Source organism: Pogoniulus pusillus, chromosome 22 (assembly GCF_015220805.1).
Source record: "Pogoniulus pusillus isolate bPogPus1 chromosome 22, bPogPus1.pri, whole genome shotgun sequence".
Classification (NCBI taxonomy): Eukaryota; Metazoa; Chordata; class Aves; order Piciformes; family Lybiidae; genus Pogoniulus; species Pogoniulus pusillus.
The window spans coordinates 9,996,588-10,021,165 of NC_087285.1; the positions used below are offsets into that span (position 1 = coordinate 9,996,588).

The 24,578-nt window shown below is 48.3% G+C and overlaps 1 protein-coding gene across 7 annotated transcripts in view; it reads right to left on the bottom strand.

The window, feature by feature from the left end:
• Positions 1 to 21,301, bottom strand: part of AFF4 (ALF transcription elongation factor 4) — a 67,073-nt gene extending 45,772 nt beyond the window's left edge. For all 7 annotated transcript variants that reach the window (XR_010306382.1, XM_064161660.1, XM_064161656.1 and 4 more), the window contains exon 1: positions 20,883 to 21,301. The gene's annotated coding sequence lies outside the window, so the exon portion shown is untranslated. The remainder of the gene's footprint in view (positions 1 to 20,882) is intronic.
• Positions 21,302 to 24,578: the final 3,277 nt, after the last annotated feature.

Sequence of the window (24,578 nt, forward strand, 5' to 3'; positions counted from 1 at the left end):
TCTAGAGATATTTTAAGCACCTACAATGTGCACTGAGATATTAAAATCACACTAGCATTAAATGTGTAAATAAATTAAATTAGTGAGGCTTCCTTAACTCTGTATCTCAGAAAACTTCCCAGGCAAATTCCCATCTTCCATGGGGAAGCCATGAAATGTAAGAGAGATTTGCCTGTGTTCAGGAAATATAAGTAGAAGTACTTCAAAAAGCAGAGGACTGAGGCATGCCAACTGAACCAGCATGGCCAGCAATTACCTTTGGAACAAAGGGAACTGCATAATTAAGCTCTCAGAGCACTTGTAATTACAGCAAACCTTTAAAATCCACTATCTAACATTTCCTACTGTGAACACAGTTCTGTACTATTTGCTGGTCCTCAGGTATTTATGCCCCTGCCAGACTGACCACCAGCCCCAAGCTGGAAAGAGAATTGTAGAATCAGAGAACTGTTTTGGTTGGAAAAGGCCTCTAATATCATCCAGTCCAACCATCAACCCACCAGTGCCACTACACCATGTCCCCAAGTGCCATGGCCACACAGTCCTTGAACAGCTCCAGGGACAGGGACTCCACCACCTCCACCAGGCCTAGGCAGCCTGTTCCAATGCCTGACCACTCTTGGAGCAAAGGAACTGTCCCTAATCTCCAACCTAAACCTCCCCTGGCACAATTTCACATCATTTCCTCTTCTTCCATCACCTGATAGACCAACCCCCACCTTGCTCCAACCTCCTTTCGGGGAGTTGTAGAGAGCAGTGAGGGCTCCCCTCAGCCTCCTATTCTCCAGGCTAAACAACCCTGGGTGCTTCAGCTGCTCCTCACCACTCCCTTCTGTGGACCCACTCCAGCCTCTCAACGTCCTTCTTCAGAAGCCATTATTCCATGTGCAGCCTCGCTGGTGCCCAGCACAGGGACAATCACTTCCCTGCTCCTGCTGGCCACGCCGTTCCTGACCCAGGGCAGGACACTGGTGACCACCTCGGCCCCTGAGCACATGGCTGGCTCACATTCACATTCCATGCTCTCAGCTGCTGGCTGGTGGGAAGCTCTGCCCCATCGCTGCTCCCACCTCTGCCGCAGACACTCAAAGCTGCAGAGGCAGAACTGCTTTTGCCTCTCCCACAGCCACCTCCACATCCCAGATTTAAACCTTTTCCCACAAGATAAAAGAGCCTGGAGCTGCGTCACGCTGCTGAGCTCCTGCGGCCCCTACTCCACCCTGGGGCAGGAGGACACAGCTCTGCTCCTCCCTGCCTGCACACCAAGCCTGCAAGGGGAAGATGAAGGACTTGTTGGGTTGTACCAGGTGCTAGCAAGAGAATCCTGCTGTAATTTCTCTTCCTAGGAAGCCTGGCAGTACAAACTCCCAGGAGAAGCAGTCGTCAGGCTAAGCAAGACAACACTCACATCCCCACAGCAAGGGCCAAACCACCTTAATTTCCACATCCTGAGAAAGAAAGGTTTGAGTACCAGAAGAAATTAGAAAAGAGGCCTAAAGCATAGCCCAGAATTTGCTTTTTTAGCCAGTCCTATAGGGTTTGAATCACTCTGCAATTGGCCGAGCTGCCCTCTGCACAGCCCAGCTGGTGCAAGACTTCAGTACTCAACTGACTGATCAAACCTCACAGCTCTTTTCCAGCTCGATAGCAAGCTGGAAGAAGCAGGAAATTCATCAGGAAGCTCACAGAAACTCCTGACCAACTTCATTTGTGGGTATTCTTCCATCACCATTCCCTGCTACTCTAGGCCTACTGAGCACATGAAGCAGTCAAGCATCACTCAAACCCTCCACACCAGAAACAGTTTTCATTTCTCATTCCGACATCTCACTAAACCCCAGTTGGTATTTCTGTGCTCCCTTAATCCAAAATAGGGCATGGCTTTGGCTGGAGTTCACTCGAGCAAACATCATCCTGGACTTTATAACTGCTGTGAGGAAATTGCAGCATGGCTGCTGCCCTGCCTGCCAGCTGCAGCCTTCTCCTGCTTCCCACCCCCCACTCACAGAATGGAAGAGGATGGCAGGGACCTCTGAAGGTCATCTAGTCCAACCTCTCTGCCAAAGCAGGACTACCCCAGGCAGGCCACACAGGAAAGCGTCCAGGTGGGTTTGAAATTTTCTAGAGCAGGAGACTCCACAACCTCTCTGGGCAGCCTGCTTCAGGACTCCAGCACCCTCACACCAAAGGTCTTCCTAATGTTGAGGTGGAACCTCCTGCTTTGGATCAATTGCCCCTTGTCCTGTCACAGGACATAGGACTTCCTCAGCTCTGGAGAAGGACAACAGACCCCAAGTATGAGGTGACAGACCCCAGGTATGAGGCTTCTGGACCACAGTTCTTGTTCAAAAGACCCAAACCACAAGAACACCAACACACCTACACTGGCAATGCTGTTAAAGGAAAAAGGATGTTGGCCAATCCCTGGGTACAGGTGCAGGACTCACAGCCTACTTCTCACTCCTCTTGAACCACATCAGGCACCCAAGAGTCCTTGCCTAAGTTCACCTGCATCTTCCCCAGCAGCAGCAGCATGCCATCATCCCCGACAGCACAGGGAAAACCATCAAAGGTGAAGGCCTGCCTGAGGAACCTTCCACGTGCAGCACCTCAAAGCACCATCCAGACCCACCACTTCTCAACCAGGCATTAGTGGAACTTCAAAGCACATTTACAACACCTTGACTTCCTCCTCTTCAAGACAGCCTTATTTATCTCAGGGTTTTTTTTTTTCCCTCTCTGAATTGGTTTCATAAGCAAGAGAAATCCAACAGTTCATTTATCCAGTGCTGGTTAACTGGATGTGATGAAACACCAGCTTTGTTTGACAACATTTGGCCCTGAGTGATAAACAGCCTTCAGAGTGGACACACAACACCTAGGGCTTCCTGCAGGGCACACCCAGCTGGGTGAAGAACAAACTCCAACTTGCCTTCTTAGTTTTATTTCAAGAGAATAGCTGGATGTCCTGCTTGGAATAAAGGATTCTGTGCTTTGAAAACACCACCAACTGCCTTGCTGCTGCAGCCAGCTCCCTCCCAAGGATGCACTTGACTTATTTCAATTATTTTTCTTGCTTCTATCACCAGCAGAAAGGAGCAGCTAAGGAGCTGGCACGGCATGCTTCTCTCAGCTAGTGTTAAGTATGGCATGACTACCAATACTGCCACTAAAATCAAAGAAGCTAGCCCCAAACGCTGCTTTGCCAGCACTCCATACACATGCACCCACACAAGAGCAGTTAGAAAAGGCAGACAGTTTTCAAAACTCAGAACTGGAAAAGTGTTTGGGTTGGAAAAGACCTCTCAAAGCATCAAGTCCAAGCATTCGCTACCAAGGTTCAGACTAAACCATGCCCATCAGCACCACACCTCTGCCTCTTTGAAACACCTCCAGGGATGGGGATTCAACCACCTCCCTGGGCAGCCTCTGCGAGTCTTTGAGAACCCTTTTAATGAAGAAGTTTCTACCAATATCCAATCGAAGCCTCCCCTGGCACAGCCTGAGGCCATTTCCTCTCCCCTTCTGTTTTACAGCTCATGGAAAGTCCATTGATTATTTAAAAACAAATATTTGTCATCTCGCATTAGCAAATTTCCATAACAAGCAAAGCAAACAGTCTCCCCTTCTCCAACTGGAACAACTTCAGCTTCCTCAGCTGCTCCTCCACCAGCCCTGTTCTCCAGACCCTTTACCAGCTTCATTATCCTTCCCTGGACACACTCCAGCACCTCAACGTCCTTCTTGGAGTGAGTGGCCCAAAACTGAGCTGGGTACTTGAGGTGCAGCCCCACCAGTGCTCACCAGGGAAAAACCCTCCTTCTTCCCACTCAACAGGGAGCCCAAGCACTCCAAGAGCTGGCTGTGAACACCTTGTACCTATTCTGAGGGTGAGAGCGGCTCAAAAAAGTAAAACTTAAAAACAGACTTGGCCAAGGTCAGGTTAATGTTTGACAAGAAGCACCAGGGAGGGCAGAGCAGAGCTTGCTCTTTGCCACAGGCTCCTCTCCTTCCTCCTCGGCTGCCAAACAGCACAGAAATCCCCAGGAAGGGATCATGTGCCTGGACTTGCCACTCTCTTATGAGCACAAATCCCTCATCACCTTTAGTGGAGAGCTTCTTCATGTTTGTTTTGCAGGAGCACGTTAGTAATTCCAGTGTCTCACTCAAGTGGTGATGTAAGTAACTAAATCCTGCTCATTAATTTGATCTGACAGATTCCCCCTCTATCACTCAAAACTGCATCAGGCTATCCCAGGTAGCAGCCAGGTGGCAACTTCTGCTGAGGAAGGCACCACACCACAGTGGTGGATCAAGGAATGGCAGTGATCACTGGTAACTCACCTCGAGTGCAGTGTTGAGCTCTGAGGCCCCCAGCAAAAGAACATGAAACCTCTGGAGTGGGTCCAGAGGAGGACACAATGGCAGTCAGAGGGCTGGAGAACCTCTCCAATGAGGGCAGGCTTTCCCCTAGCTTTGTTGTATCTGTGTTCAGTCATAAGAGATGTTCTTTGCTCAGAGTAGATGATCTCTGAGGACCCTTCCAACCTAAGCCACTCTGTGATCCTCTGATTCTACAGAAATTATTTCCTGCAGCTACCACAATGCCAAGCCAGGACTCCAAGTCAGGTAAAACAGAGGAACCTCCATGTACTCATTACCAATAACCAAGCCTGAGGAGAGGGAAGTAAAGCTCATTTCTGCTGTCAGCAAAGCAGAATTTCAATTTTGCCTTCCCAAATCTTTGCATTTCTGTTTACTTCATCTTGCAGTGCCAAACTGCCTGCAGGGATATAAGGGATATTCCATCATCTGAAGCCGAAGTTCTGATGCCCTACAGCTCAAATCCAGAAGCACTACAAAGCAGACTGAACCCAACAGAGCTTTGCTGTCCACTGCAAATCAGAGAATAGCTTCAGAAAGGACCTCAAAGATCATCTACTCTCTGCCATGAGAAGGAATGCCTCTCAAGTAGACTCAACTGTTCAGGGCCTCATCCAACCTGACCTTCAGCACTCCCAGGGAAGAGGCATCCACAACCTCCCCAGACAGCCTTTTCCAGAATCTCACCAGCCTCGTACTGAAGAACTTCTTCCCAAGATCCAGTCTAAACCTACTCTCCCTCAGTTGAACCCATTCTCCCTTGTCCTGTTGCCAGACATCCTTAAGTAAAATCCCTCTTCAGCCCTCCTGTAGGATCCCTTCAGGTATTGGAAGGCAGCTCTAAGGTCCCCCCAGAGTCGTCTTTTCTCCAGGCTGAACAATGCCAACTCCCTCATAGCAGAGGTGCTCCAGCCCTTGTATCATCTTTGTGGCCCTCCTCTGGTCAGTTTTGCCTCCCAAACTTCATCTCAGTTCAACCCCAGACTCAAACACTACCACCTCATCCTTTCAGTTCTCCACCACTCAAAGATTCAGCAATTTGCACAGTGCAGAGATGGAGCACACTAATTTTACAGGCAATCTTTTCATGCCCACACAGGCCAGCCAAAGCATATTCTAATACAGTTTCCCAACAATATTCTGTGGTCTAATTGGGCAGAAACTTAATAACCAAATTCCTGTATCTACATGTTCTTCTGCTTCAACTTTGAAGCCAAGACAATTGGCATTTAAATTTTATTAAGCAACAGTTATTCAGACAGTCAACATTAATCTGGCTATTATAGTTCTGACTTCCTCACATTAATTTACTTTCATAAAAGGCATCATTACATCTGAGCATGATGAACTCCACAACAGTCAGGATTAAGAAAGGATTCATTTCACAGAAATTCTCAGATAAAGATTCTCTCTGGAAGACTGGAAACAGCAGACAACATTTTAATGAGGTGTCATCTGAAAGAGTAAAAAGACCCCCCCAAAAAACCCACATTCATTTTAAGGCCTACATAGAATTATAGAATCATTAAGGCTGGAAAAGACCTTTGAATCCAAGTGTAATCCAGCTGTCAGGACCACTAAACTCTATCTTGAAGCACCACATCTAGAGCTTCTTGAATACCTCCACAGATGGTGAGTCCACCACCTTCCAGGGCAGCCTGTTCCAATGCCTCTCCACTCTCTCAGTAAAGAATTTTTTCCTAAGGTCCAACCTAAACCTCCCCTGGCACAACTTAAGCCCACTTCCTCTTGTCCTATTGCTAGTTACTTAGGCGAAGGGACCAACAACAGCCTCAGTCCAAGCTCCTTTCAGGGAGTTCTTCTCTTCCCCAGACTAAACAATCGCAATTCGCCCACCCACTCCTTGTACGATGCCCTCCAGCCCCCTCACCAGCCTTGCTGCTCTTCTCTGGACACACTCCAGCACCTGAATGCCTTTCCTAGCCTGTGGCACCCTGAACTGAACACAGGACTCAAGCTGTGGCCTCCCCAGGGCTGAGTACAGGGGCATGATCCCTTCCCTACTCCCGCTGGACACACTGATTTTCATCCAGGTCAGGATGGCCTTCTTGGCCACCTGGGCACACTGGTGGCTCATCTTCAGCCATTCATCCACCAGCACCCCCAGATCCCTTTCCACCAGTCTGATTTCCTTCCACTCTGCCCCAAGCCTGTGGCATTGCTTGGGGTTATTGTGACCGAAGTGCAGGACCCAGCACTTGGTCCTGTTACACCTCATCCCATTGGCCTCAGCCCATCCATTTAACCTGTCTAGATCCCTCTGCAGAGCCTTCCTATCTTCAAGCAGATCAGCTCCTCCCATCTTAAGAGAACTACAGCTAAAGGATAGGAAAAGTTTATCAGCTACATTACCCAGGTTTAACTGTCGCTTCCTCCAGCCCTACTGGAAGAGCTTCTGTCTGCAGTGTCACACTTAGCTTTCCTATAACAGCCAAGGTTCACACACTCTGCTGCATAACACACCAAAATGAATACCAGGGCTTGAGATAATAAATTCTACCACTGTATAAACCACTCAGGTCTTTTGTAGCTGCTGGCAGCAATAAGGCTCTTCCACATAATGTTGCTGTATAAATACTGGCAGTATCTCTGCCTCTTCCCTTTGATCTTTCCATCTCAGCTTATTTTCTACACAGATTTTATTTAATGCATCTTCACAACACAAGCATAATGAATAAAATATTTTGGGGCTATTAAGATATCCTGTGCCACCTGGTATCTAAGGCAGAAGGCAACTGAAACACTTCAGAATATAGCAGAGCTGTGGTTCCAGGTACCTAGCCCAGGGCAAGCCCAAAGCAGTTCCCATCCTGTGTTATGCTCCTGCCCCGTGCTACTCTCCTGGTTGTGCTGACACACAACTGAATTAGGCAAATTTGTGCAGTTTGGGGGGACAGTATTGCTTTTAAACCATCCTTACTGTGAGGGTGCTGGAGCCCTGGAGCAGGCTGCCCAGAGAGGTTGTGGAGTCTCCTTCTCTGGAGAGCTTCCAAACCCGCCTGGACATTGTGATCCTGGGCAATGTGGCTGCCCCTGCTTTAGCAGGGGGGGTGGACTGGATGATCTCCAGAGGTCACTTCCAACCCCCACCATGCTGGGATTCTGGGAGAAGCCTGAGCACTCCAAACAGTCATATCAGCACAAGACAGCAGGCATAAGCAACCCGTTTAAAGCAAAACAATAACAAAAACTAACAAACAACAACATCCACATAAGTCTCATTACATTACTGCCTGGTTTTTGCCCTGCACTATCAGAGGTGGACTTTGCACCAGCTGACAAGCAGCACGGGTACAAATGATGAAACAAGAACAGGAGGACCAGAGTCACAGAGTGCCAGCTTGGAAGAGACTTCAAGGATCATCTGGTCAAACCTTCCTAGGTAACAGTAGAGTTGAAATGAGCTGGCCCAGCACCCTGTCAACTGAGCCTTAAAACTGTCCAATGCAGGATAATCCACCAGTTCCCTTGGGAGATGATTCCAATGTCCAACTGTTTTGATAAGGGAAAAAAAATTTCCTTATGGAGACCAGAAGATTTTCTGCTGGAGAGCAGGTTGGCAGAGTGGCCAGAGTTAAGGAATGTCACCATTTTGTGATTTAACTCTCTTTAGAAACACAGGAAAACACTCTAGGTCTACTACAGAACAACTAAGGACAACACCACAAATGTTATGTTTCCACACTGGTACCAGAACAACCAAAGAGGGTGGAGGGAAAGCATCATAAAAGCCAACTGAGTTCTTGCATGTCAACACCTAAATCTCTTGTCAGAAGTGAACGAATTGAAACCTAATGATGGGAGATTTAGACTGGAGATAGAAAGAAATTCTTTACAGTGAGGGTGGTGAGACACTGGAACAGGTTCCCTACCACATCCAGAGGTGTTCAAGGCCTTGACCAACCTGGTTTAGTGGAAGGTGTCCCTGCTCAGGGCAGCAGGTTGGAACTAGATGATCTGTGAGGTCCCTTCCAACCACACCATTCTACAAATCTATGTCTGAGTGAAGTGAGGGTTGAGCTCCCACAGCCCTGGTGGCCCCAGTTAGCAGCGAAAGGATCCCCAGGGTTGCTTGGCACTTTAAGAAACTGAAGTGTTCATAGACCTGTTACAGTTCACAATTTTGAGTACCAGAAAAGAGAGAAAAGAATTTTCACTGATTCCACACATGCAGCCCTAACTTGTAGGCAGAACATTTACCAAATTCATCACCATTTGCTACCTGCCTATACCCTACAATTAATACATGAGTGACATGACAGCTCTGAGACCTGGGACACTTTCTGATCACTTCAGACTTTCTTTTTCCATTTAAATACACCAAAGATGACAGCAGATATTAGCTCGACTTTGGCAAAACCCACGAGGGAAGAGGAGCATTTAAAATTTCCAGACAAAGGGAAAAAATTTTGGAAGGGAAGGGAGCAGAACTATCTAGACAGGCAAGCTGAAATTCAGCAGGGAAGCCACAGCTTTGATGTTAGAGCTTCCAAACAAACACTGCTTTAAAAAGTTGTGAGGTCTTAACCTTTCATCTTCCCTACTAAAAGCAATCTGTATTTTATAATCCCTTTCAGCAGACTGAAAAAAGCATTAACATAGAATGCTTTGGGTTAGAAGCAACCTCCAAAGGGCATCCAGTCCAATCCCCCCGCAGTCAGCAGGGACATCCTCCACCAGACCAGATTGCTCAGAGCCTTATCCAGCCTGACTTTGAATATCTCCAGGGATGAGGCCTCACCTACCATCCTGGGCAACCTGTTGCAGTGTTCCACCACCCTCATGGTACTGAACTGTTTGTCACATCCAGTCTAAATCTACTGTTCTCTAATTTCAAACCGTTGCCATTGGCCCTTTGCGAACAATCCCTCTGCAGCCTCCTTGTAGTCCCTTTCAGGTACTAGAAAGCTGCTATTAGCTCTCCGCAGAGCCTTTTCCTCTCTAGACTGAACAACCCCAGCTCCCTCAGCCCATTCTCATAGCAAAGGTGCTCCAGCTCTCTGATCATTTCCGTGACTTCCTCTAGACCTGCTTTATCAAGTCCATATCCTTCCTGTGTGGAGGTCTCAGCAGCTACTGAGTATGAATTACTTCAGGAAAACAAGAGTTTAGCTACACCAACTGCTTATATAACAAACTGCCTTTATGTTAAAAAATTAATTACATTTATCTAACAAAACAATCAAATGCCACTATTTTTTCTTCTACTGACATTTTGCTACTTTCTTTTCCCCTAACTTCTTGAGATTTTTATTAATTGACTTGAATGTGGCCATAAAAGTTGTGCTCCTCACAGGTCTATTAGATTCAAACACCAAAAAGAGTTTGAACCACCAAAGACACCCCAAACAAAATGTGCCTTGTGCTGGTCCCTATCCCCAGGGATCTCATGTTCCAAGGGCAGCTGGGAACTGAACCTTGCCTTTATGGTCACCCCTACAGAATGCAGCACTGCTCACTTGCACCCTTCTGACATCCAAGGACAGTGCAGTGGCACAGGAGATTAATTATTACTGTTCATAATTACCACAAGTATCTTCTGGAGTACCAGGACCAGCTCTGGAGTCCTCAACAGAAAAAGGACATGGACCTGTCAAAGCAGGTCCAGAGGAAGCCACAATGACCCAAGGGTCGAAGCCCTCTGCTGTGAGGCCAGGCTGAGAGAGTTGGAGTTGTTCAGCCTGGCTCCAGGGAGACCTTTTGGTGACCTTCCAGGACTTAAATGAGTCTGAAAAATGCTGGGGATTGACTTCTGGGTAGTGCCTGTTGGGACAGGACTAAGAGAGATTCAGACTGGAGAGAAGGAAGAAATGTTTGACACTAAGAGTGGTGAGGCCCTAGCCCAGGTCACTCCGAGAGGTGAGAAATGCCCCAGCCCTGGAACCATTCCACACTAAGTTGTCTGGGCCTCTGAGCAACCTGCCTTAGATGTAGATGTCCCTGCTGAGCACAGGGAGGGACCAAATGACCTTTAAAGATCCCTTGCAATCTAAAGAACTCAATAATTTTATGATTTTCTGCAGAAGTAAACATTTTTTGATCTACCCAGATCAAAACCTGAACTTCTGCTTTTGATAAACCAGTAAAAGTGTTGTGCAAGCTGGTTTTGAACTGCTCTTCCAAACGTATTTTTAACTATAAGCTAAAAAGCTTGACAGATGTGAAATTGCAAAGCACAGAACCATCACAACAGAGAGAACTTAAAGTCAGTGAGACTCAAAGAATCTTGCCACTAGAGAAAGAAGTGAAGCTTCTCCTTGTATGAAGTTGAAGAAAAACAGCAGCAATTCTGAAAAGCCCTGTCACAGTTCAGTTGAATTTCAAAACCCTGGATGCCACAAGGCCAGTTCAGTGAGACCCAGGCTGTCAGCAGCTCCCTCTGGTAAAACCTCAAACCTGCCAACATTTGCTAACAGAAAAAAGAGCACAGCCGAAAACTGCTCCTCGTTGCTAAAGCTCCAGGGATGTGGTGGGCAAGCTGATCTGCAGGGAAGGATCTGAGAGTGCTGGTGGGAACCTGCATCATGAGCCAGCAATGTGATCTCATGGGCAAGAAAGCCAATGGTCTCCTGAGAAGAGCGTGGTCAGCAGGTGGTTCTTCACCTCTGCTCTGCCCTGGTGAGGCCACAGTTGCACTACCGGATCCAGCTCTGGGCTCCCCAATTCAAGAGAGACAGGGAACTACCGGAGAGAGTCCAGTGGAGGCTAAAAGATGCTGAGGGGCCTGAAGCATCTCCTTATGGAGGAAAGGCTAAGAGCCCTGGGGCTGTTGAGCCTGGAGAAGAGCAGCCTGAGAGGGGATCTGCTCAATGCTCAGCAGGAGCTAAAGGAGCTGTGGGGGACAAGAGGCTGGGGGCAGGCTCTTGTCAGTGGTGCCCAGGGACAGGACAAGGGACAATGAGCACAACCTGGAATCCAGGAGGTTCCACTGGAATAGGAGTAGAAAGTTGTTTGGTGTGAGGGTGCTGGAGGACTGGAGCAGGCTGCCCAGAGAGGTTGTGAATCTCCTTCTCTGGAGAGATTCCAAAGCCACATGTCCATTGTGATCCTGGCAAGCTGCTGTGAGTGTCCCTGCTTCATCAGGGATGTTGGACTGGACGATTTCCAGGGTTTCCTTCCAACCCCCACTATGCTGGGATTCTGGGATAAGTTACAGGGACACATCTTGTAGACAACTCTTAAAGAAAAATGAAGATTAAACCACTCCCATTTCTGCCCATCTTTAGCTTTCAACTGCCAGTAAACCACGAGTGAATGGATTTTAATACTCCTCTGATCAAACACAAGCTGGCACGTGCTGGGCACCAGGAGCAGCAGCAGTGCCAGGCATCCTGGGCACATCCCACACACACCACACTGCTCCTCAGCAAAGGCCCAGCAAACAGCAAAGGGAGTTATCAAACACAAACCCAAACAAACAACAAAAAAGTCAACATCAGCTATTTGAGCCGATTAGGGACACGAGGAGGACACTGAAAAGACCTTTAAATGTCAGTTCAGCAGGGATCTTGCTTTGTGCAATCAGAAATAATGCAGCTTTTTCCTTAGAAAGGTATTAGAGACAAAAATAATTTTAAAACCACCTTTTCTTGGGGGGTGTTTCTGTAGATTATTCACGATTAGCAAATTTAAGCTGAAGACTATTTTGTTGAGACTCTCTCCTAGTAAAACATGTTTCTAGTCATTACTGAGTAAGAATTTCAGAGTAAAAACTTCTTACTTGTGTTGATTTGGAGTTTTCTTTCCCTTGTTAAATCTAATTTGTGAAACAATTTCAACAGAATGAAACACTGCTCCAGGAAAAAAAAAACCTTTTCCCCCTTTACCTTTTAAAGGCTATCTACACCGTAGCTTTCAGATGGAAGCTTTAATGTGATGTTAGTTTATCCTATCAGCATCATGAGGACAAAATGAAAAATAAGAGTTCATCAGTCAATTTAAAACAATACCTCCAGCAGGTCTCCAGTGGCCATGCAGCTTTCCAGCTACAGCCAGCACGGACTGGAAGAGCTACACCCCAGCATTAGTCACTGACACACAAAATGTACTATTTAATCACAGAATCACGGGCTGCTTTGGGTTGAAAGGGACCTTAAAGATCATCTAGTTCCAGTCTGGAGCCCAGTTCTAGTGCCTCCAGAATAAGAGGGACATGAAGCTGCTGAAGTGCATCCAGAGAAAGCCACAAAGATGATCAGAGGGCTGGAAAACCTCCCCTATGAGGACAGGTTGGGAGAGTTGGGGCTGTTCAGCCTGAAGGAGAGGAGGCTCTGGGAAGACCTTTGAGCAGAGCTGAAGGGGGCTGCAGGATAGCCAGAGAGGAGGCTCTGGGAAGACCTTTGAGCAGAGCTGAAGGGGGCTGCAGGATAGCTAGAGAGGAGGCTCTGGAGAGACCTTTGAGCAGAGCTGAAGGGGGCTGCAGGATAGCTAGAGAGGAGGCTCTGGGGAGACCTTTGAGCAGAGCTGAAGGGGGCTGCAGGATAGCTAGAGAGGGGCTTTTTTTAAGCTCTTGTAGCGACAGTAGAACAGGAAATGGATCCCCTCTTCAAAGGAATCATATCACAGAATCAACCAGGTTGGAAGAGTGAGGATTTAGACCGGAAATTAGGAAGAAATTCTTGACAGCGAGGGTGGCAAGATGCCCAGGGAGGTCACAAATGCTCCCTCCCTGGAGGTGTTCAAGGCCAGGCTGGATGATGTCTTGAGCAGCCTGGTCTAGTGGAAGGTGTCCCTGCCCATGGCAGGGAAGTTGGAACTAGATGATCTTAAAGATCCCTTCCAACCTAATCCCTTCTATGATCCTATGAATCTCTGTAAAACCACAGCGCTCTGCAATCACAACAGCTTCCAGCAGGTTCCTATCCTTATTTCTGCCAAAGCACAGTCCAACCGGAATTCAACTTAATGGCTGCTCTATTAGGTCCCTTAACCTATTTCTCCATGTTCCCTTATCCTGAAATTTTCATCCTGATGACTCAATTTCTCAGCTCTGGACTGTGACCAAGCCTTTCCCCCCCCCCCCCCCCAATCATTTTTAAATAAGGAAATGCTTATGCTGATTGTAATGGAACACTGCAGGACATTGGCAAATTTCTGCTCTTTTTTTCTTCCCCTCTCCCAGAAACTCTGGTTACTCCTCTGCCCACAGATACACCACACAAAACTAAATTCTCATTTTGATGTGGCTGGGTTTTTTTTTCCTTTCATTTGAAAAAGGGAGGGGTTGATTTTATCCTTCCCTATAGGAAAAATCCTGAGTAGGTCTGCAGCCGAACTACACAAAGTGAATCGTGGATTCTTATCTCCTCATCCTACTCGCTTTAATGATTTGTGCACATCAAAGCCTGATTAAAACCATTTAAGTACCTCCATCACTACAATCTCTTTAAGATCTTCTGGAAATTAAATTAAGAAACAGCAACAACATCAAGAAAACCACATGTGAGTGTACAAAGGTGCACAATTATGATCAGCTATTGAGCTTTTCTAGTAATGTTAGCATAGAAAGTGACACACTCCAGTATCTTTAAGCATCATTTCTGTCCAGCATCTCATAGATGATTAATAAGAGTATTAAATACCCAATTTAGCACAGACACTTGCAACAGGATGGCACTAAGGAAAGTGCATTCTAAGTTTCTGACTTGTTCTACACAGCCCCAGAGGAAAAAAAGGCACAAAGAATAGCATCCACTGGGGTAAATAAAAGGCACAGCAACTTGTTTCCAGGTTTTCTGATGCTGGAGGAGCAGTCACACTAACATTGCCTTATATGGCTTGAGGGTGGCTGCACGTTTATCTGAGTACGTGGCCAGCCATGGCTAGGTGCCTACTACCTCGCTATCTCCACACTCAGCACAGCTCGGAGAGTAACAACATCTGCTCTCTTCTCCTCATTCCTTTTCTTTCCCCCTTTGAAGCACACTTCCATTGCTCACATCACTGCCTGACCACAGATTCAACTCTCCAAGTAAGGATTCACAGGTACCTGCTACGCTTGAATGGGAAAGAAGGAAAGAGACTGTTCACAGAACAGGTCAGGTTGGAAGGGATCTCAGAGATCAGCTACTCCAACCTCCCTGCCATGGGCAGAGACACCTCTCAACTAGACCTGATTGTTCAAGGCCTCATCCGACCCAGTCTTGAACACCTTCAGGGAGAAGGCATCCACAGCCACTCTGGGCAGTCTATTCCAGAGCCTCACCAGCCATGTACTGAAGAACTTTTTCCCTAAGACCCAGTCTAAACCTGCTCTCCCTCAGCTTAAAACCACTCCTCCAAGTCCTATCACTAGACACCCTTCAGAAAGGTCCCTCAAGGACCCTCTTGTGTGATCCCTTCAGGTAATGGAAGGCACTGTGAAATTTCAGCAGGAACCAAAACTGTTAAGGGAGGTATTATTGGTAATGGACTGAAGATTGAGGAGGGCAGATTTAGACTGGAGATTAGGAAGAAATTCTTTAGAGTGAGGGTGGGAAGACACTGGAACAGGTTGCCCAGGGAGGTCATGGATGCCCCTTTCCTGAAGGCGTTCAAGGCCAGGCTGGATGAGGCCTCGAGCAACCTGGTCTAGTGGGAGGTGTCCCTGCCCATGGCAGGGGGTTGGAAACAGATTACCTTCAAGGTCCCTCTCAACCCAAGCCATGCTACGAATCTATGAACTATCTACCTTGGTGAAACCTCAGAATCTCAGCCAAAGACAAGTTTCAACAGTTCTTTCCTGTCCAAGGAGCACTTTTGAACTGGTCACTGGAGAGAAACAGGATTTACCCCAATGCTTGGTTCTAAAAATTAAACACACTATTATTTTTCCCTTAAAATTGGCAAGAGTATATGAATAACATGAGATATGATGTAATTATAGTAAGATATCAAGTCTTCACCTCCATTTCCAGGAGATTACAATGTCACAGTCTGCTAAACCCTGGCACCTTCTCATTTTAACACCATACACAGTAAAGTTCCTATCGTTTACAACCACTAAGTTTCAGGATTCACTTTGGTTTGACCCATTCTCTGACACTCTTCCCACCTCCAGCACTCATCTTTGAGAGCTCCAGGAAGAGCTCAGGCATTTCAGATTGCATTGGGTTGGAAGGGAACCTGAAAGGTCATCTTGTCCAACACTGCTGCAGTCAGCAGGGACACTTCCAACGAGATCAGGCTGAGTCTGACCTCGAATGTCTCCAGGGATGGGGCCTCCACCACATCCCTGGGCAACTTTTCCCAGTATTTCACCACCCTCATTGTGAAGAACTTCCTCCTTATGTCTCATCTACATCTACTCTGCTCCAGTTTCAAGCCACTGCCCCCATCCTACCACCACAGGCCCTTCTAAACAGTCCCTTCCCAGCCTTCCTGTAGGCCCCCTTCTAATACCAGAATTCAAGCAGCAAACTCCAGTTTCGGTTCTGCCCCTCCACGAACAAACCCCTAAACCTAAAAGCTGAGGAAAACTCTGAGTCCAGTCCAAAAGACAATCATCTTCAAGCCACTCTTGAAGACAGCAGATAAGAGAGAGAAACATCAATCCTCTGCTGGAAAACAGTTAACACTGAAGAGAAGCAGAGTATTCCTCTGGCCCGTTGTCTACTACATCTGGTCATTATGTTTCCACTTCTGAACCGGGATTAAATGACAAGAAGATGCTGCGAGGCACAGGAAGAGATGAGGAATGATTAAACAGTTTCTTCCTAAAAAACATCATCCTTCCAGGATAACAGTACTAGTACAATGACAGTTTGTTTAGTTATAAAACATGGAAAGCAACCCCTCCAAGTAAATTACCAATAAATGTTATACCATGAATAAAAAACTAAGATAAACTGTAAAAAAAAACCATAAAACCGAACACCAAAAAAACCCAAACAACCCTAAAAGAGATCACCAGAAGGGTACAGCCTGGTGAGGTACTGTTGGGCCTGGCACCAAAGCTCACCAGTGCAGGAAAGCTTTTCTTAATGAGCTGCTAACAGAGGACAATTAGTTCAAGACTTCAGGGCAACAACTTCTCTTATTCAGCGTTTGTACAGTACTGAGCACAAGATTTTTTTCTTTCCTTTTTGTCTGTCAGTACCTGGTGCTGCTGCCAGTTAATAGCCAGGGTTCTACACTCATCAACAAGAATTAATGAATTAAGAAAGAACAAGAGACACATCAACTCCAAGAACTACAAGCTAATGCACTTGGGGAGAAAATAAGCACTCACCACATGAGGGAGAAGAGGTTTGAAACACGAAGTTGGAGAAAGAAACCTGGAAAGCCGTAAGAATTTGAGAGCCTGGGGAGGTGGCAGCCACCAAATCAGACACGAGTGCAGGAGGCAAACAGTATCACAGCCACAGGGAAGAGGGAATTTTGGAGGGCACACAGGAAGCTGGCAGAGGACCAAAGAAGGAAGCAAGCTGTGCTGTAGCTGTGTGCTGTAGCCGTGTGCTGTGCCAGGCACCTCTGCAAGCGTCACAGACAACACCAGCTCATAGAATCACAGAACGATCCCTTCCACAGAACGGAAGGGACATGCACAGATAGAGTCCAACCCCCTTGCCAAGGCTGGGTCCCCTAGATGAGGTCACACAGGAAAACATCCAGGTGGGGTCTGAATGTCTCCAGAGACGGAGACTTCACCACTTCTCTGGGCAGCCTGCTCCAAAGCTCCAGCACCCTTTCAGTATCGATCAGGATTGATGAGATCCCCCTCAGTCTGCTCTTCTTCAGACTAAAAAGCCCCAATTCTCTTTCCTCATTGCAGAGATGTTCCAGTCCCCTCAGCATCTTTGCAGCAGTCCCTGTCCTTATTTCAGAGAGCACCAAATGAAGCATTCCAAACAGGGATATGTAAATCGAGTATCTAAAAAGAGGATCAACCTGGATTCCCACGGGAAGAAGATGCATAGCAAGGGAGCAGCACTGCTTTAACACTACAGGCTGACTGAACTCTGGGGAAGAGCATTCTGACAGGAAGGACACAGCCTGAGCGCTCGTTTCCTAAACATCATTTCACAAGCTGGAGAGCATCCTGCTAGTCATTAGTAACTACAGAGAAGTCCTGCAAGTGAGGAATAACTGCCAGAGACGTTCCTTCACCTTTAGTTTTGCAGTCACCAATTTCATAGAATGGTTTGGGTTAGAAAGGACCTTGATGATCATCCAGTTCCAACCTCCTGCCATGGGCAGGGACACCTTCCAGTAGACCAGGTTACTGAAGGCCTCATGCAACCTGGCCTTGAACACCTCCAGGGAGAGGACATCCACAACATCCCCAGGCAACCTGTTCCAGTGTCTCACCACCCTCACTGGAAAGAATTTCCTCCTAATCTCCAGCCTAAATCGCCCATGGCTGGGAGCTGGAACCATTCTATCATGCAATGATTCTACAATTCTAGTAACATAAGAGAATGGAAATACACCTGTAGAGCAAACCACATGTGAATAAGATTCTGAAATTATGTGGCCAAGAACAATCAATGCAGCAGAAATGTCATTCACTAAAATACCCTGTTATTCCCACATCCCCACACAGGTAGACTCTAAACATAACACTGTGCAACCAACTCTCCTCCCAGCTCTATGTACATATTGCTGCTGGCAGAGATTTCTGTTGATCCACAGCAAGGAGAGGTTTAGGTTGGACATGAGGAACAATTACTTTCCTGCAAGGGTGCTCAGGTGTTAGAACAGGCTGCCCAGGGAGGTGGTGGAGTCACTGCTCTTGGAGGTGTTCAAGAAACCTGTGGATGTGGCACATGAGGTTTAGTGGCCATGGTGGTGGTGGGTTGATAGCTGAACTCAATGATCTTAAAGGGCTTTTCCAACCCAAACAATTCTGTAATAGTAATGACTAAAAAACTCTTGAGAGGATGATCAGAAGGAAGGGAGCCATCAGAAGCAGATAGGAGCAGTTCACAGGATCACAGGATATTAGGGGTTGGAAGGAACCAAAGAATATTATGGCAATGAAAACAGAAAGGGGATGTGGGACAGTAGCTTCATTATTACTTGGTCACCAAGTCTCTTTTCTGCTTCAGCAGATGCTGTGAACTGCTCTCAGACACACAAAAGTCACACATGTCCTGAGTCACATCCAGTATCCAGGAGAAACCAGGGTGGAAAATAAAGTGCAGCAAAACACCCTCACCAGCAGCTGTGAGCTAGAAAAGGAAAAAGGAACCACTGCCTACGTGCAAACTTCTTACGTACCAACAGTAACACCAGGACACATTTCTGCTGCAACTATTTATCTACAAACCCTGAACGAGGCAGCATGTGGTGCCTGCAGATAACAATATGGGGCATCTTCTCACCAAGTTCATTGGATCATCATCATGCAAAAGCCTTTGTACATTCCAGCTTACTAAAAAGACAACCAAGGAAGAGCTTACTGAAGTTTCATCATGTTTTATCAAGCTGAGATCATTGTGACTGGGAAGAACACAAACCACACAACTATGAACTTGGTTGTTTTTTGTTGTTCCTGTGTGCTTTCTTGTCCAAAAACCTACCCCAGGGGCTCTGTCTCATTGTCTCCATGCTTGAGACATAGGAGAAAAGTCATAAAATGAGATGTGTAGAGATGTTTAAAGGAAATATTAGAGAGCTGAAAACATTTGGGGTACTACAGGATAAGCTTACTGTTTTCTTTCCTGATTGTTAAAGCTGTTTGGCCAGAAGAGATCTTGCTCTTGCATAAAGCTGCAAATACACAGTTAGAAAACCATAAAAACTAAGGTGGACACATTAATAAAGCCAAGATATTAATAATGCCCAAAGATAACATTTTCTAGGCTGTTCCTGACCAACAGTTGAGGAGCCACTGTGTAACTCTACAGTACCCACACACAGCACCTCTGTGACTAAGCCTCCGTAGATCACACCTTGCCAAGGCAGTCGACGCAGCAGCAGTGCTGCGAGGTTAATGTTTCCTCTCATTAGAGGAGATAACAAAACGACAAATTAAGCCTCCAACCATTCCCCCGAAATACTTGCCTGGACCCTATTTCACAATAACACCCCCAGGGTGCAAAGCAGAGCATTCCAGTGACTGAAATAAACAGTTCTAAAGAAACGTGGAGAACGAGAAACAGACCCATGAGGAGAAGCTCAGGCTAAGCTAAGAAATAAAAGCCCAGCCTCAAGCAAAACAAGTTGATTTCAGAGCAGAACAAGTTGATTTCAGAGTACTAATGCTGAGTAAGTGCCTGCTCAGCTCACGCAGGCAAGTGGGAGGTCTGACTGACATCCGTGGAAACAAGAACACTTAAAACCATCACTCTTCAGAAGCAAACGATCAATAGGGCCAAAATAAGCAGAGGAGATGAGCTCGTCAAATAGAGAGGCCCACACCCCCAAAGTGAGGCTCTCTTTTCCTTAGAGCAGCACCTTTTTTTGGCTACAGAGAAGCACTCCCAGCTTGCCCCCAAAACGAAGTCGAGCACTTTCTCAGCTCAAGAAGCAAATGAAAGACAGAGCAGCCCACAGTACAGACATCTGCATCCCAAGTCCAAACACATGGTTTTCTTCACTGATAAAAAAGGAAAGCGAACTAAAAAGCCCGAATTAACACTTGTCAGCCCAGCTTCCAGAGACGTCAGGGGAGAGCATTTTGATTGTGAAGTGTAACACGGCCCTGCTCAGGGATGAGCTTTACGTAACAGCTATCAGTCACCCGCAAGGAGAGTGTGAGTCTGTGTCAGTAACCCTGAGTCTCCCTTCTGACCTTTGGCAACACCTACCCAGAGCCATTTCCTCTGACCACCAGCAGCACCCAGAAACACCGAGAAGCACCCAGCCTCCCCCAGCCCTGCTCGCTCCGTCCCCAGAGCTGCCCAGCGCCCAAAACGCAGAGTGCAAAGGGGAAGGAACAAAGCCCTGACGTCAATTACTAGAAAAGGATTAAACCCATCAGCTCAGAGCAGGGAATGCACCGGCCCCGCCAGCACAAATAACCACCCCAAATGTCCGTTTTCGGGGGGAGTCACCCAGATTTGGCCCTGTAAGGAACCCGGCGAGACGGGCCGGTGCGGGAATGGGGCCTGCTGCATTCGCCCACCTCCATTCTCGCCCGGTGTGAAGGTCCCCTCGCCGTGAGGGTGTTCGGGGAGAGACGGCGGGCCCGCAGTTGGGAGAGAGCGAGATGCGCCATTAAACGGGCGACTCCAAACGGCCGGAACCGCAGCCCGACGGCACGGGAGCGGGGCGGGGGGAGAACGGGGCCCGCGCAGGTAACGCTGCCACAGAGAACCGGAGATGGCTCCGGGCCTGGGAGGGCGGGCCAGGAAAGCTCCCGAAAAGTGAGTCGGGGAACGGGAAGGAGAAGCAGAACAGGCTCCGACGGCAGCCGCTATCGGGATTCTGCCCTTCCCCCCGCAGACGAGGACCGCACCGGAGGTGCCAGTCTCGGCGGACCCCCTTGCCCTGCGGCGAGCACCCCGTGCCCCGCGACCGGCCCGGGTACGTCGCAAATCCCGGCCGCGTCTCACCTCCGTTCACCGCTCCGCTAGGCCCGGACCATTTCCTGGCTGCCGCCACCGGCCCGACGGGCGGGGAGGGGGGAGTGTGGGGGCGGGACGAAGACACCCGAGGATCGGGGGCGCCGCCGCCGACTCACCGACCGCCCCGAGGAGCGCAGGGATAAACTCGACCCCCGACGGGGGAACGAGGCCCGGGGAAAGTGGGGAGCGGCTCACTGGCGGGAGGAGACGGCGGCTCCCCAGGGGTCCCGCCGCTCCATCGCGGGACGGGGCCGGGCTGGCGGCGAGACAAGGCGAGGTGAGGTCGGGGAGAGGCCGGCAACGTACGGCCTGGGCAGCCCTCGACCCCTGGCCCGGCTCCGGCCTCCCTCCGCCCGTCCTGCCGGGCCGCGGCTCCTCCCGCAGCCGGGCACTCGGCTCTCCCGGCAGCCCCCGCGCCGCCGCAGCCCCGCCGCCGCTCACGTGACCCGCCGGCGGGGGGACTTCGCGGACACGTGACGCGGCGCGAGGCGCGAGGGGGCGGGACGCGCCCCGGCCCCGCCTCCTGCCTTGGCCGTCACGTGGCCGCGCGGCCGCGCCCCGCCCCCTGGCGGCCGGGCCGGAGCGGGGCTTGGGGCTTGGGGCGCTGCGGGCGGGCTGGGAGCGCCTGGGGCCCGCCGGTGCTCCGCGGGGCCGGGGCTGTGTGTGCCAGTGGCGCCCGGCAGAAGAGTTAACCTCCCTGCTGCTGTCACTTCGCGTTTCCGCCACGGGTTAAGGGGTGATTCGGTAGATGAAAATGGATGATTAACATGACAGGGGTAAAGCAGTCAGCAGTAATTAGCCGCTGCTCAGGGCGAGCACGGGCAGGCCCTGTTTCCTTTCGAACCAGCAGAGCGAGCGCCAGAATCTTACACAGGCTGCGATCTTCCGACTCCAGAGACCCTTCCTAACAGAGATGGTGCAGAACAGCAATAACAGCTCAACTCTGGAACCCATCTCAAAACAGTTCTGAGCTGGTTCAGTTCAGTTCACTCTGAAGTCTCTCATGATGCTGAAATAGAACCAATACCACAACAACACAGGATCAAATCGGGGTGGAAGTCAAACCGTGTGAAAATTAAATGCATCTTTTTAAGTTCCAGGGCTTCTTCGAGAAGGTTAACAGTGCACTGTAAATAGTGGAAAGGACAGGAAAGAACAAAAATGCCCTGCTTCTGTTAGGGTTTAGCTATTCCAAACACTCCTAAGCTTGTGCCAGTAACATCCTTCACACAGCAAACCTCAAAAGCCAAACTGAAGTCCCCATACTATGTTTTGTGTTGTGCAGCCCTCAACAAAACCAGGCTGTGAGACTCTGCCTTGGACAACACCAATGTCTAACTGCACGGATAAAGGCAGAGCTTGGATAAATACAACTTCACAGAACAAATTAAATCCATAGGGTTAAAGGAGGCTGAATCATTTCTTTATAAATCAAATCCACCTGACAGCAGAAGTCCTACTTAAGGACTCCTCCCTAAAGAAATTAATCAATCCCGCAATCCACAAGAGACTGCATAATGCAGTTTCACTAAGGGCACCCCAAAACCTGTTTCTGGCTGGCAGATGTTTGATTTAATCAAGGCCTGCACTAGAAGATCAGGTTGTCTCTCTCTTCTCCTGCTCTCCTGTCAGTTTGCAGTGTTTCTCCTTGAAATGTGATGCCTTTTCCCCAGGCTGTTTTTCTACTCCACTGCATCAATTGCTTCCTTCCAATTAGGGATGGCAGCTTTCCTTGTAATTGGAAGGATTAATCTGAGGCTGTTCAGAGCTGCACAGGTCTCATGTAACTGCTTAATAAATGTAGTAATTCCTAGTTAGTGTGTTTTTAAAAAGAATTAATGGTCTTTGGTACTTAACCTAGAGCTTGGGAAGACAGTAATTAAAGAAATACCTTTCCTGATTAAAAAAAAGAGTAAATTGAATCAAAACAGCCAGATTCACAGACTGCATCAGCTTGAAAGCAACTCTCAAAGGTCAGCTCATCCAGCCCCACTGCGCTAAGCAGGGACATCTTCAACTAGATCAGGCTGCCCAGAGCCACATCCAGTAAGAAATCAGGATGTTATCTCATGAAAAATGAACTGGTAAAGACTCTTGTGGGTAGTTAAAAAGGGTAGTTAAAAAAATGTATCAAGAAAAATGTTGTATGTTAAACATAAAAAAAACCCCAAACGTTTGAATATAGGGGACCTTCAGGTTGGTCTGACCCAACCAGCAGTTGGCAGGATGAGATATCCAATGACAGCAGTAAGCCAGCACATGAGCTGACAGTAGACCACAAATTAAATCATGGTCTCCTTAGTATCATGTGCCCTCATCCTAGCTCCTGCCTGGCAGAACCCAACTTTACACAAGTGTTTCCTTTTGTCTTTGTGAAAGGACCCAATTTGTCTGGCTGCAGATAACAAACAGACTGATGGACAAAGAGGACCTTTCATATTCAATAACAAGGTTTAGTGAGGTAGTCCTTGTCTGACAAACTTCTCCTTTCTTGGCAAAGACAATGTAAAGGGGAGAAGCAATAGTTAAAACCAGAACTGGTTTGGTAGAAAGAGGCCTTTAAGATCATCAAGTGCAAGCACTAACCCAGCACTGCCAGGTCACCACTAAAACATGGCCCTCAGCAGCACATCTCCACAGCTTTGAAATTCCTCTGGGGGTGGGGACTCCACCACTGCCCTGGGCAGCCTGGGCCAGGCCTTGACAGTCCTCAAGGGGAAGAAATTGTTCCCCATGTCCAACCTAAACCTCCCCTGGGGCATCTGGAGGTCATTTCCTCTAATCGTATCAGCTTGTTACTTGTGAGAAGAGACCAACTCCACCTGGCTCCAATCTCCTTTCAGAGACCTATATACTTGTGTGAAGCACTTCTGGGCGATGAGGCTGGTGAGAGGCCTTGAGCACAGCCCTATGAGGGGAGGCTGAGGGAGCTGGGATCGTTTAGCCTGGAGAAGAGGCTCAGGGGTGACCTTATTGCTGTCTACAACTACCTGAGGGGTGGTTGTGGCCAGGAGGAGGTTGCTCTCTTCTCTCAGGTGGCCAGCACCAGAACAAGAGGACACAGCCTCAAGCTACGCCAGGGGAAATTTAGGCTGGAGGTGAGGAGAAAGTTCTTCACTGAGAGAGTCATTGGACACTGGAATGGGCTGCCCGGGGAGGTGGTGGAGTCGCCGTCCCTGGGGCTGTTCAAGGCAAGATTGGACGTGGCACTTGGTGCCATGGTCTAGCCTTGAGCTCTGTGGTAAAGGGTTGGACTTGATGATCTGTGAGGTCTCTTCTAACCTTGGTGATACTGTGATGGACACCAGCAGCATTAATATACAGCTCACTGCCAAGCAAACTAAAGCCTAGATTCATAACACAGGATCTTCAAGATCACCTAGTTCCAACCCCCCTACCATGGGCGGGGACAGCTTCCACTTCCCCATCCAACCTGGCCTTGAACACCAGGGAGGGGCTACCCAAAACCTCCCCGGACAACCTGTTCCAGTGACTCACCACCCTCACTGTGGTGGTGAGAATTCCTTCCTAATCTCCAGGCTAAATCTCCCCTCTTCCAGAAGGCTTCCACACCCACACTTTACTACTATGGTATTTGGATTTGCAGTAAGCATGAATTTAGCCACTACTGCTTCAGAATCAATTAACTTTGCTTGTTAAATGGTGCACTCACTCAAAAAAGAC